The sequence below is a fragment of the Lathyrus oleraceus genome, chromosome 7 (assembly GCF_024323335.1).
Source record: "Lathyrus oleraceus cultivar Zhongwan6 chromosome 7, CAAS_Psat_ZW6_1.0, whole genome shotgun sequence".
In the NCBI taxonomy this organism is placed as follows: Eukaryota; Viridiplantae; Streptophyta; class Magnoliopsida; order Fabales; family Fabaceae; genus Lathyrus; species Lathyrus oleraceus.
The window spans coordinates 187,213,986-187,226,707 of record NC_066585.1 but is presented as its reverse complement, the minus strand read 5'-3'; positions in this window follow the sequence as shown (position 1 = coordinate 187,226,707).

Genomic DNA, 12,722 nt, shown 5'->3' with positions numbered 1-12,722 from the left:
TTTAAGAAGAGCTGGATCGACAGGTGCCACAACCACCTCTTGAGCATGCTGCAGAGACATCTTCCCGAAGCCAACGGAGAAATGAGCGCCGACCCGCCACCATGGAAGACATCTATGCTGAGATGTTGCGACATAACCAGAGGATGGAAGAGCGCCACACGGAAATGATGCAAGCGATCCAGAAAATACAGAGAGATCAGCATGACTATGCAAACTGGCATGACCAAGGGATGGCGGAACTATCCAAAGAGATGAGTGCCTTGACACATCGTGTGATGCCATCCAGGAATACACTTAGCATGTGGTGTTGGACCCTACTCAGCATGGTAGAAGTGAACATGCACGAGAAAGAGTTAGAGCACGCAGAGCCCAACGACGTGGCGAAGATTAGCGATCCTCTTGTTTCTCCCCTTTTCTCACTTTATTTTGTTGAATTGAGGACAATGCTTTGTTTAAGTGTGGGAGGGAATCCTTTTCTTTCCTTCATTTGTTTCTATTTTTAGCCATAACAAAAATTTTGTCTTTCGTTTATTTGTTCATATCTAATCGTTCATTTATTTCTATCTAATTTTCCATAACAATTTTCTTTTGTTTTTATGTTAAATGCATACCCTACGAGTATATAGGTTGTCTTACATAGGTTCGGTTAGGAAGCTGAGAAAAATATAACAAGATTGATACCGTCCTGACACCTTAGATCTCTCACTTTTGCGAGATCAATTTGAATACTCATTATACCAATACCTTAAGTCTCCGTTCTAGATTAACCCCTAGTAGTTTATACTAACAGTCAGAACCTTCTTAAACATAAACCATGTGAAGAGCCAATGGATATAAGTGATTGATGCCTACGAATTAAGAAGATCCTTCATACTTTTGCTATCGAGAAATTGAAAATGCACCATACAAACGGTTGCAAGATATACAAAAGGAAAGAAAAACCTGTTGCCGGTTGGTTCAGAGGTACCTGGTACTGGACTCGGTAGGGCAAACTACAAGTCGATCCCCCACAACCTTCAAATGGGATATATAAAGGGTTACCACACTAGTGTACCAAACCCCGTGCTAAAAAAGGATCAAAGCCACTAACCGGCTACTTCACTAAGTGCGTGTAAAGGCAAAAGGCTTAATGTGATTCTGCTAGAATGAAACCGGGTGAAATAGGAACGAGAAGCATTAGGTTAAGCTATAATAGCATGATTCGAACTGGTTTGTACAAAAGAAAGATCTATGTTAATGCTTATTGCTTGTGTCGTCACTATATGTTTAATGTTTTACTTGAGTATCTGTTATTCTAACGGAATACCTAACAACCACGTACGAATTGGAAATGTGTCATGTATTCACGTTTAACTAGTGTTTCTAATTTTATACTGACTATTTGCTTGAGGACAAGCAAAGACTCAAGTATAGGGGAGTTTGATAACGCGAAAATACATCGTACATTTTCCTTGATTTACATTCAAAGATCGTACCATTTTAATTTATATTCCGATTATTCCGCAAGTGTTCGAGTTATTTTTGTAGGTATTTCAATTCACATGCTTAAATGAGCAAAGTATAAAAGAGGAAGGAAAAAAAGAAGAAACAGAAGGAAAAAAGCAGAAAAACCAGAAAATCCAGAAATATAAATCTTGTGCAGGTGACGACTTTCACACGCCCCGTCACGATCGTCACGCCATGGGTGTGACGAACGCCACAGGCCCACCACGACCGTTACAACGCCAAAGGCAGCGCAATGAATGTTTCAATAGAAGTGATCCACACACCCCATTTTTCCCTCCTCAACCCACTTTCCCGTGAATCTCTCACTCAATCAAGTCACCCTTATTTCTCTCAACTATGAAGACCAAATGGATACTATAAAAGGATGGAAGTTGGAAACCTACGGGGACGTTTCTTTTGAGCCTCCCTGAAGCAAACTCTCAAGCTATTTTCTCTGCATTTATTTTCCACTGCAATTTGGTTTTCGATTAATTTCCTTCAGCAACACTGTTTTCTTTTACCGCAATTTGTTTACCTTTCCGTTCAGAGCTTTGATTTTTCCCTTCCCTTTCCGTTTTTTGCTTAGCCAAAAGTAGCAGTTTCCTACATTGGGGAACTACTGCAATTTATTTAATTTAGTTTAAGCAATTGTTTCGAAGAAGCAGAATCCTACCGACCTGTGGAGGACTGCTTAAGTACTTCAAGATTCGGCATATTCGATTAATCAAAGTTCCAGGTTTTTATTCAATTATTATTATTATTTCTTTAGTATTAAATAATCATGTTTGCCTTATTATTAATTTATTTATGTTCGTCTGTGTTTGCATTAATTAACATGTCGGGCTAAACTCCTGGTATCGGTATGTAAACAATTTAATCAGACAGGATTTAATAATAATCGGTGTAAACTTCTTTTCTCAAATAATATTTTTGACTGTGGTTTTTAATTTAAATTTAATTAACTTTGTCACGAGAGTGAGAAGCTATTTAATACGGTTTTGCCACGAGAGTGGGAAATTAACTAAGGTTAGAACCGACAATCGTGAGAGCGTGAGGGTCGAACTGGATAGTAAAAACTAGGCATTGATTTTAAAAACAGCGAGAGCACTTTAAAAGCAATTAGAACTTATTTATTTTCAAAAAGTATTTTTAACTTCAAATGGGACAGCGAGAGCGTACATTCTGACTTAAAAGTATAGTCCGAGTCAACAATCACGAGAGTGTGAGATAAAGCCTTTTAAATGAGTATTTTCTACTGAAAGATATTTGGCACTTAAAATATACACCAGTGACTTATCGAAACCCTGACGATGAATGCATTGCATAATGATATCCCTATATTAATATTCTCTTAAAAACTTAATTTTCTTTAGATTTAATTTTTGTTCAACCAAACCTCTAAAAAATCATCTCCTTAGCTAAACATAGTAACATTGATAACATTAGTTTGACCACCGGTCCCTGTGGGTTCGATATCTTTTAAAACTGAACAACTAGACTGTGCACTTGCAGTCAAGTATCCGATAGACTATATTCTATATACAGTCATGAGACGTATAAAGTTTTTGGCACCGTTGTCGGGGACCTGATTTAGTTAAATAGTGTGATTCTTTCGTTGCGTAGTATAGACTAAGGTAAAAACTAATTTCCTTTCCCGGTTGTATGCCAAGTACTCGCTCATAAGGTGAAAACTTAGCACCACCAATCGCAGAATTAAAGCGTTTCTTATATTTAAGACACCGAATACTAGAGTACCAACGAAGGTACAATATTCCCGATATCTTCTTTCCTACTACTGAACTAGTTGAAAAACCAACCATGGCTGCAGTAGGACCACATAATCGTCCTCTTAAGTTCTACGCTATCCCGTCCCAACAAGAACCTCACAACAACATTGTTGTCCCTACTATCGATCGAAACGATTTCGAGTTAAAACCCTCATTATTATCAGCTGTCCAACAACATCAATTTGTTGGAAATCCTACGGACGACCCTAATGAACATTTGACCAAGTTTGTGTAATACGCAGACACTGTGAAGGCGAATGGTGTATCTCAAGATGTGATAAGAATTCGCCTTTTTCCTTTCTCTCTAAGAGACAGAGCTTGGGCTTGGTTGCAATCCTTGCCATCCAACTCAATTACTACATGGGAAGAACTGAAGAACGTTTTCTTAGCCCGATATTTTCCGCCAAGCAAAATTGCTATGCTGAGAGCTCAAATCAATGGATTTCGACAAAAGGATGCAAAATCTCTCTACGACGCGTGGGAAAGATACAAAGACATGATGAGGATATGTCCATATTTCGTAAGATATGGGCCACATACACTTAAGTGGGCTTTTTAGCTTGCAGCCCATACAAGTGGTTCTATAAATAGAACCCTTGTGCATAAGCATTTGTGCAGTTGTAATTTTGTTTCTCTCTCTCTCTCTCTAACTCAAAGCCTTCATTCGTAGAAGCTAGCATTGAGATTGAAGGAATTCGTTCGTGTGGACTGATTAGAGGCGTTGTCACCATTCAATGTTCTTGATTGCTCCGTAGATATGCATCAAAGGTTTCAATCGCCACAAGAGGTAACGATTCTATCACTGATCATGCCCATTCGTAAGGATCACTAAAGGAGAAATTTTTGAACTCCGCTGCATTTTGGATCACTCTTCTCCTTCACATTTTCCACCATGGTGGCACTATACTGATAAGGCACAACTTTATCAGATGCATACAAGACAGGGCCCGTTAACCGTATTACCAACGACGATACCGATCTATTAACATTATTACTGTTGTTGCTATCAAATTGGGTAACTAACCGCTCAAGGGTCTTGGACATAGGCACGATCACATTCACATCATCTATATCTCTCGACTGACAAATTTGGATAAGCCCTTCATCCATCAACCTCTAAATATCCCTCTTGACAATAACACATCCTCAAGGGTTCATGCTGCATATCACACAACCATCATGATCATGATCACTATCACTGACCAAACAAATATCTCTATGAATTGCAACCAAAGATTGTCTGATATGGTGGACATCATAAACCTTATACTTTCCATGGGCGGGCAATGAATTAGCTTTCACATTAGGCGCACGATCCTCAAAGGACACCATCCCAGTCTTCACAAGCTTTTGTACTTCGTACTTCAACGGGTAACAATTCTCAATGTCATGGCCAGAGGCTCCCTGGTGAAAGGCACAATGGAGTTCAGGTTTTAACCACCATGGTAGTGGATCGGGAATTTGAGGTGGATTTCGAGGTTGAATTAGGTTCTTGAGAACCAAATATGGATATAGTTCTTGGCAGGACATAGGAATGAGATCAAAAGAGATATTCTTCCTCTTAAAACTTTGTTGTTGATTATTGTTATTGTTGTAGTTGGTTCTTTGTTGTGGTTGTTAATGGCATTGTTGTTGTTGAATCGGAACAGATTGATTATTGGAATTGTTGGAAAATACATGAATCACTGAAGAAACTTTATGTTGGTGTTGACGAGGTTGAGAACTCCTTCTGAAATGAGGCTTCCTCTGCCTCCCCACAGTTGCTGAATTAGTTTCTCTCTCCTTCCTCCTAGAGAAACTACCATCATACTTCTTATTGGACAATGCTTCTTCCTTAGACAGACGTCCTTCATGGACTCCCTCTTCTAACATCATCCCCATATTTACCATTTCGGTAGAGTCACTGGCAATTATACGTTCGTAATAAAACAAACTCAAGGTCTTTAGGAAAATCTTCATCATCTCTTTCTATCCCAATGGAGGATTAATCTGGGCAACAACTTCCCTCCACCTCTAAGCATACTCTTTAAATGTCTCCTTATCCTTTTGAGACATAGACCTCAACTGGTCTCTATTAGGCGCCATATCGACATTGTATTTGCATTGCTTAACAAAAGCTTCACTCAAGTCGTTGAAAGTACAGATACTTGCACTGTCTAACCCCATATACCATCTCAAAGCAGCACTAGTCAAGCTATCTTGAAAGTAGTGAATCAGCAACTAATCATTATCAGTTTAAGTCGACATCTTTCTGGCATACATAACAAGGTGGCTTAGTGGACAAGTGTTTCCCTTATACTTTCCAAAGTCAGGGACTTTGAAATTCATCGGCATCTTCACATTCGGTACCAGGAAGAGCTCATCTGCACTCTTACCAAACAAGTCTTTTCCTCTCAATGTTTTGAACTCCTTTCGTAGCTCAAGGAACTGATCCTTCATTTCGTCCATCTTCTCATATACATCCGGGCCCTCAGATGGATCAGAATGGTAGATGGTGTCCTTAACACGAGGCAAAGTATGAACAACTGGAGGCGGCACAGACATGACCTGGCTAGATGTCGGCATAGAAACAAAAGTGGGTGCAAACCCTTCAGGCACAAAGTTTGGTGGCATTCCCCACGGGAATCCAGTAGGCATAGAAGGACCGGATTGGCTAGAAGCGACGGGAACAATTGAGGTAGCAACCTCAGAAATAACAGTCCTCTAGGGAGGAGTTACGGGAGTTGGTGAAGAATGATTTTGCGCAGCAAGAACAGACTCCATCATAGCGGTCAATCGTGCAATCTCATCCTTCAACTCTCTATTCTCTTGTTCCAAATGTTCCATGATCTTGGGTTGATTGGCATGAGTGTTGTATTGGTGAGTCAGTTTGGTTGAAGCATAGAAGAATAACCGATAAGACAATCTGGCGGAAGAAAAACCTGTTATGCATATGATGCATGAAATGCAATGTTTTTGTTTGTTTTTAATTTCAAGGAACATATTATTTTATTTGAAAATATATACTAACAATAATATCAATTTGATTGACCATAAAATCTCTTTTTATTCATAAAATTTGGAAGGATTACACTGAGTACAATTTCAGAAACCAAAGTACAAATACAAGAGAAAAGGAAACTAATCATCCTAAGGATCTCCTAGCAACAGTGTCAGATGACCTGGTTGCGGGCGCGTACTTTCTTCGGATGCGTCGAATCGCGGACTCGAAAGAAATCTTCATCTGAGCCTTCTTAAGGACAAGATGATCAACAATCTTCTTCCAAGCACCGGAAGGCTGAGGCATACTAGAGGAAGATGGAGCCTCTGGCTCTCTCTGTCTCTTCACTACTTGGTCTTTAAGAAGTTCAATAAGTGCATCCTTGTCTTTCAACTCAAGCTGCAACTCTTCATGCTTTCAGCTCAAAGCATGGAACCGCTCTTCCAACATATCTTTCTCTTGCTTCATCTTGGCGGGTGCGTCTTCCAACTCCTCTACGTCTTGGTTAGGGAGAGTTAATGGCTCAGCCACAGCCATAGACGTAGGTCTTTCACAAGCATACGACATCTTCAGCTCCAAAGCTCTCTTCTTCACCCAAAGAGTGTAAGCTTCCAAAGCTATACAGTTACGTGGACCAAGCTCGGATCTTCCTTTCCTATGTACCTTATGCCAAGCATATATCATCTTATGCTTCATATGTTGGGGATTTTTACCCTCTTGATAGAAAATTCCTTCTAACTGAGTGTTATTAGGTTTGTCTCTCAAGGAGAACCCAAGCTGACGACGAGCCAAAGCAGGATTGTAGTTGATTCCTCCTTGTATACCAATGAGAGGTACATTAAAGAATTCACTACAACTATCAATTATATCCACATTATTCAATGTAGAATCATACCAAACAATATCATCATTAATGAGAGACATAAGTCTCTAGGACCACCTTAGACATTGTTTGTTCTCCATAAAAGCAGGCGTCTGAGGCAAGTGCGAAATAAACCACTTGTACATAAGAGGAACACAACACACAATAGTCCCACCACCTTTAGAATTCCTCAAATGCAAAGAGAAATACATATCACCCAACAGAGTCGGAACAGGATTCCCAATCAAGAAGATTCTAATGGCGTTAACATCAACAAAACCGTCAATGTTAGGGAACAAAGCCAAATCGTAGATGAGCAACACAAAAATGGATTCAAAAGCATCCACACTACCGACTTGAGCAAAGACAGTGGCTTTACCAATTAGGAGATCAGAAGTCAACTTAAGAATACCTCCCTTCTTCGCCTAATGAGCATCAATCTTAAATTTCTTCAAATGAAGAGCTTCAACTATGATATGAGATCTGGGAATCTCCTTCAATCCATTAAAAGGAACCTTGTCAGAAAAGGGTATTCCCAAGAGACGGGCATACTCTTCTAACGTAGGCATAAGCTGATAATCGGGAAAAGTGAAGCAACGATAGAGATGGTCATAAAACTGAACCAAAACACTCAAGAGTCCTTCAACCATATTATAGATAGCACGAACAAAAGTTTCCCATGACGTTGCTTGAAGTCCAAGAGATCTAATACAAAGGATGATAACTTCCTTAGCTTTTTCAAATTAGAACATCTGAAACTGTACTTTTTAGTATTCCTTCGTCCACAATCCATGGTGTGAAAATATTTGCAAATAAGACCTTAGTTCCTTGAAATTTATTTTTGTGATGAATGTTATGATGTGAATGAATGCATGAATGCAACAATCACAAACAAGGGATCATACACGAGGCAAACACAAACAAAGGTCAGGGGATAGATCAAGTCATTATCAAGATCAATCATCCATTTTGGTGGATTATGGTTTTCACCTTATCAACACCCAAGTTCCATTGATATTGACAAGACTTGATCAGATCAACCAAGAATCAAGGGGTTTGTTGCAAGTCACGAGCATGGAGTCAGGTTAAGAACCATCCCAAGGGAGTGTACTAAGGATAAAAACCTATAGATCATGTTCTAAAAAGTTCCCAGAGTCTTAATCCCATCTATCAGATATTACAGGTTAGGATGACTGACTCATCAACCCATAGTATGCTCAAGAGAAACTCGTCTGAGTGTAGTATCGCATAAAAATTGTTATCAGGTCTACACCTGAACAGTCTCCGCACTACACTTTAAATAGGCCAAGTTGGGTTAAATGTTCTATGGTCCTCAGCTTCTCGGACCCCAAATCAGAGAAAGTAATGCCTAACCATAAATAACTTGTGTGACATTAGTAACTCCAAAAGTGTCTCCACTTAGTAGATGGGTCTCAATCCAACTTGTTAAGGACTACGCCACACAAGTTGAACATGACTATACTATCCTCCTATCTTAATTGCACTCAAGTTAGGGTTAGAACTTATCTCACCACTCAGAGATCACCAAGCACAACAGACAGATTCTATCATACAAACAAGTATATATAAACATCAAATATACAAATATATACACATAAAAAAGTAGGCTAAACCCACTGAGGAATACTCCCCAGCAGAGTCACCACTTAATTTCTGTAGCGGTAAATTCATGACCATCAAGCTATGGATAAGCTTAACGTCAATAAAACTAGAGTCGACACTGCGCTTTTATTGTTTCCAAAGGAAAAGGGAAAAGTACGAACAAAACCCAAAGATAAGAAGTTTTCAAATCAAAACTAATAAAATGCCAGAGATTATAGGTAAGGGGGTTGGTTACACAGAGGGAAAGTGTTAGCACCCAAAGTGTCCTAGGTACTCCTAGGGAGCCCTTTTTTTATGTGTGTATGTGTTTTGGTATAAAAGATGTTTGGGGAAAAATAGAGTGTGGGGATGATAAAATAATTCATTGATTATATTTTTGTGTTTGACAAGACCTTCGGACTTGTGCCTACGTACTAACATAAAAAATGAGGGATCAAAACCTCTTAGTTCGTGGTAACAATTTCAAAATGAGTGAGTTACTTTTAATCAAACGTTTCAATAAAAAGGGGGCACAAAGGGGCCAAAAGTTTGAATGAGTGATAGTTCCTTTCGTCTTTTGAAATTTTAAGTCAATATGATTAGATTCACTTACAAGTTTGATTTAAGAAAAGAATTCGAAAATTCAATGGCATAAGGCCAAAGTTTCTATTCGAAATAAGGGGGCTAAGTTTGAAATCACAAGCAAAGAAGGTCTTTTGAAAAGGGGGAGAGATTTTGAAAATTTAATAAGTGGGAAGAGATGAAGAGACTCATCCTAAGCATAAAATTAAAAGTTAAGAGTTGAAAAGATTTGACCAATGGGATGCAATCCAACAGACAAGAATGCCATATAGAAAACCCATTTTCCCTTTGGACTTTGAATCAAGCAATTATCCATGAGAAATCAGAAATATTAAGAATCATAAAGATCAAGGCATCAAATAAAGATAGCCATATCCAAGCAAGCAACTCCATAGCTAGTGTAGCGGGGTATTCGTTACCTTTAGATTTATTGACTAAATCAAAAGTAAACATACAATTCGAGTCGCCACCGCACTTCTATTTATCCAAAGGAAAGGTTAGAAAGCGAACAAAAACCAAGTAAGAAGTTTTATTAAATCAAAAACTAATAAAAATGTCAGAGATATGGGTAAGGGGGTTGGTTATGAAATGGGAAGGTTTTAAGCACCCAAAACATCCTTAGTACTCTAAGGGAGCTCTTTTTGCAAGTGTGTATTTGTGAAAAGATTTGCGCAAACAAGATTGGGGAGATGAGAAGAGAATGTACATATTTACAATTTTGTTGTTTGAATGGATGAACCCATTGCCTACGTACCATCACAAAGGTAGGATCAAAACCTCGTAGTTCGGGGTAAAAATCTCAAAAATATGGGTGAATTGATTTGATCAAAAGCCTTAAGGTCTTTTGTTATCAAAGGGAGAAAACTCAACCTAAACCAACAATCCACTATCTGAGGAGAGCTTTAACATACTAGTGAGGGATCCACCCTATAATAAGTATGGAAGACTTATAGTCCAATCACTAAGGATAAGGTGAGGTTTACATCAACCACTATGATAACTCAAACCTATGACTAATGTTTATGAAAAGGTTTTAAGAAAGGTGGCAATTGGAACCACAAAAACAACTTGAACTAAGTTGTATTTACAAATTAGAAGTACTCACAAAATGAAGTCAAATTTGACTTAAGATTCATTCAAAATAAGTATTAATGAAAGGAGTTTGAAAAAATCAAAGGCATAAGGCCTAGGTTTCTAGTTTGAAAATGATGTCAAAGTTTGCACAAAATGGGTTTGGCTTGGGTTAGAGTGGAGAGAAGAAGAGAAGGGCTAGTCCTAAACATGCAAAGATAAGTGAAGAGATAAAACCCTTGGAGTTCCCTTTCTTGAGATCATAAAGATGATTCAAGATGCTCCTTTCCTTTGGACTTAGCATTCAACTCAAGCAATCAAAAAAAATATTATATTCAAGCTCCTAGGATCTCCATCTGGCTTGTCTCTCTTAACTTGGCTATTCATGACAACGGTCCTTCTTACTATCTCAAGTTTGGAATCCCTATCACACAAGAACAAACAATCAAAAGGTTCACAACACAATAAGAGAAATGGACAAAGAGTGAGTTTAAATTAGGGGGTCCTTTGAAGTCAACTTTTAGATTTAGCATTCTAAAGGCATGAGGCCTAGTTGCTCTTCAACAAATTTAGCATTCTAAAGGCATGAGGCCTAGTTGCTCTTGAACTCTTTTAAGCATAGGTAAGGTCCTAATTCTAAGTCCTTTCTCCTTTTTTGCATTGGGTTCACACAAACCAAGACAAAACAAACACAAAGCCACAATATATTTATAAACAATAATGTGCTCAAATTAGCAAAGGGAAAAAGGCAATATGAATAAATGAGCAAGAAATTAAATTGCATTAAAGTAAATTGCAAGAATTAAATGCTTGAATTAAAGTTAGTGTTAGTAGTTAATGTTAGTGTGTCATAAGACAATTTAGCGCTATGTTAAGCAATCGTAAGTGGACTAATGTAGTAGTCACACCTATCTGAGGTCCGTCAATAAAACTATAGGCAAATAAACACAAGTTAGAGATCATGACTAGTAAGCCAAGCTCCTACAACTTGCCATGCCAAAATAAAAGAAGAAATGCCTTGTATGGATTTTAGGTTCTTTGCTTGACCAAGAAGCAACCTATCTTGGACACAAAGTAACTCACTTGATCTTTGATCAAGTTGAGTTTGATTTGGATCAAAGAAGGTTAAGCCTCTCATATGTCAAGACTAACCACAAATCATTAACTCATTGGCCAAAAGAAAAAGAAGAATAAAAGAGATGAAGATGAAATGAACAAAATGAGAATTCAAATGACATAATCAAAACACAGTGATCAAATGTGAATGAAATCATCATCAACCAATGGTAAACAGAAGAGAAATGAAGATGAGAAGTCAACAAAGTCAAACATATTTTTGGTAGTTTTTAGAATTAAAATAAATGCAAAATTAAAATGAATAAAGTATGGTCAAACTTCAAATTCAATTCAAATCAACTTGGATATGTCCAATTCAAAAATCATAAGTCTAACATGGTCAAACAAGTTTTGACAAATTTTCTCAACATTTTTTGAAAACAGAAACTACTTTAAAACAATTACAAACAAAGAAAAATAACAAAAATGAATTAAAATCTCAAATAAGTCTCAAGTCAATTAAGAAATTGATGAGAATATTTTTCATAGACTTATCATGATCCATATGTGTTAAGAAAATATTTTTGGAATTTTTGGATATCAAAAAGTATTTAAAATGAATTAAAAACTATCAAAAACAAAATAATTCACAAAATATATTAAATGGAATCACAAAAATAAATAAAAATCAGATTATGAAACTAGATTTTTCTAGAAAAATTTTAGTGTTGGTCTCATATTTTTGTGATTCCAAATAAAATATTTATGAATTTTTTAATATAAAGAGGAATAAAAGAAAATAAAACAGAAATTGGAAAATGCCAAAAATCCAGGGCGCTTGGATTAACCTCATTAATTGACGTGGACAAACCAATGGATCAAAAGCGCGCTTCCATGGTAGGCAAGAGTCAAGCGCGAAACACATTGGATTTAAAAAAGTCAAAAGAACTAAAGGCCAAGATTAGATCAGATGAGTGAGATCCAAGGGGCCAGGTGATTCCACGTGGGGACGGTGGTGGAAACCACCGTCTTCTCCGGTGGACCAACTGATTTCGGCCACCAGTTGCAAGTTTTTAAACCTCAACCAAAATGCACAATTGTGGTACCAAAATGAAGCTGGGGTGATGTACATCACCCCTGTAACCTTGGATTTCTCTCAAGATCTCTATTGAATGAGAAATCTGAGCTTGAATTTCCAGGTATGCAAACTGAAACTTCTTAAAACATGAAATCAAAGTCACCACTGGCTTGCCTCTTGCACGAGGACTTCAGAAAACCATTTGAACACAAGCAATTC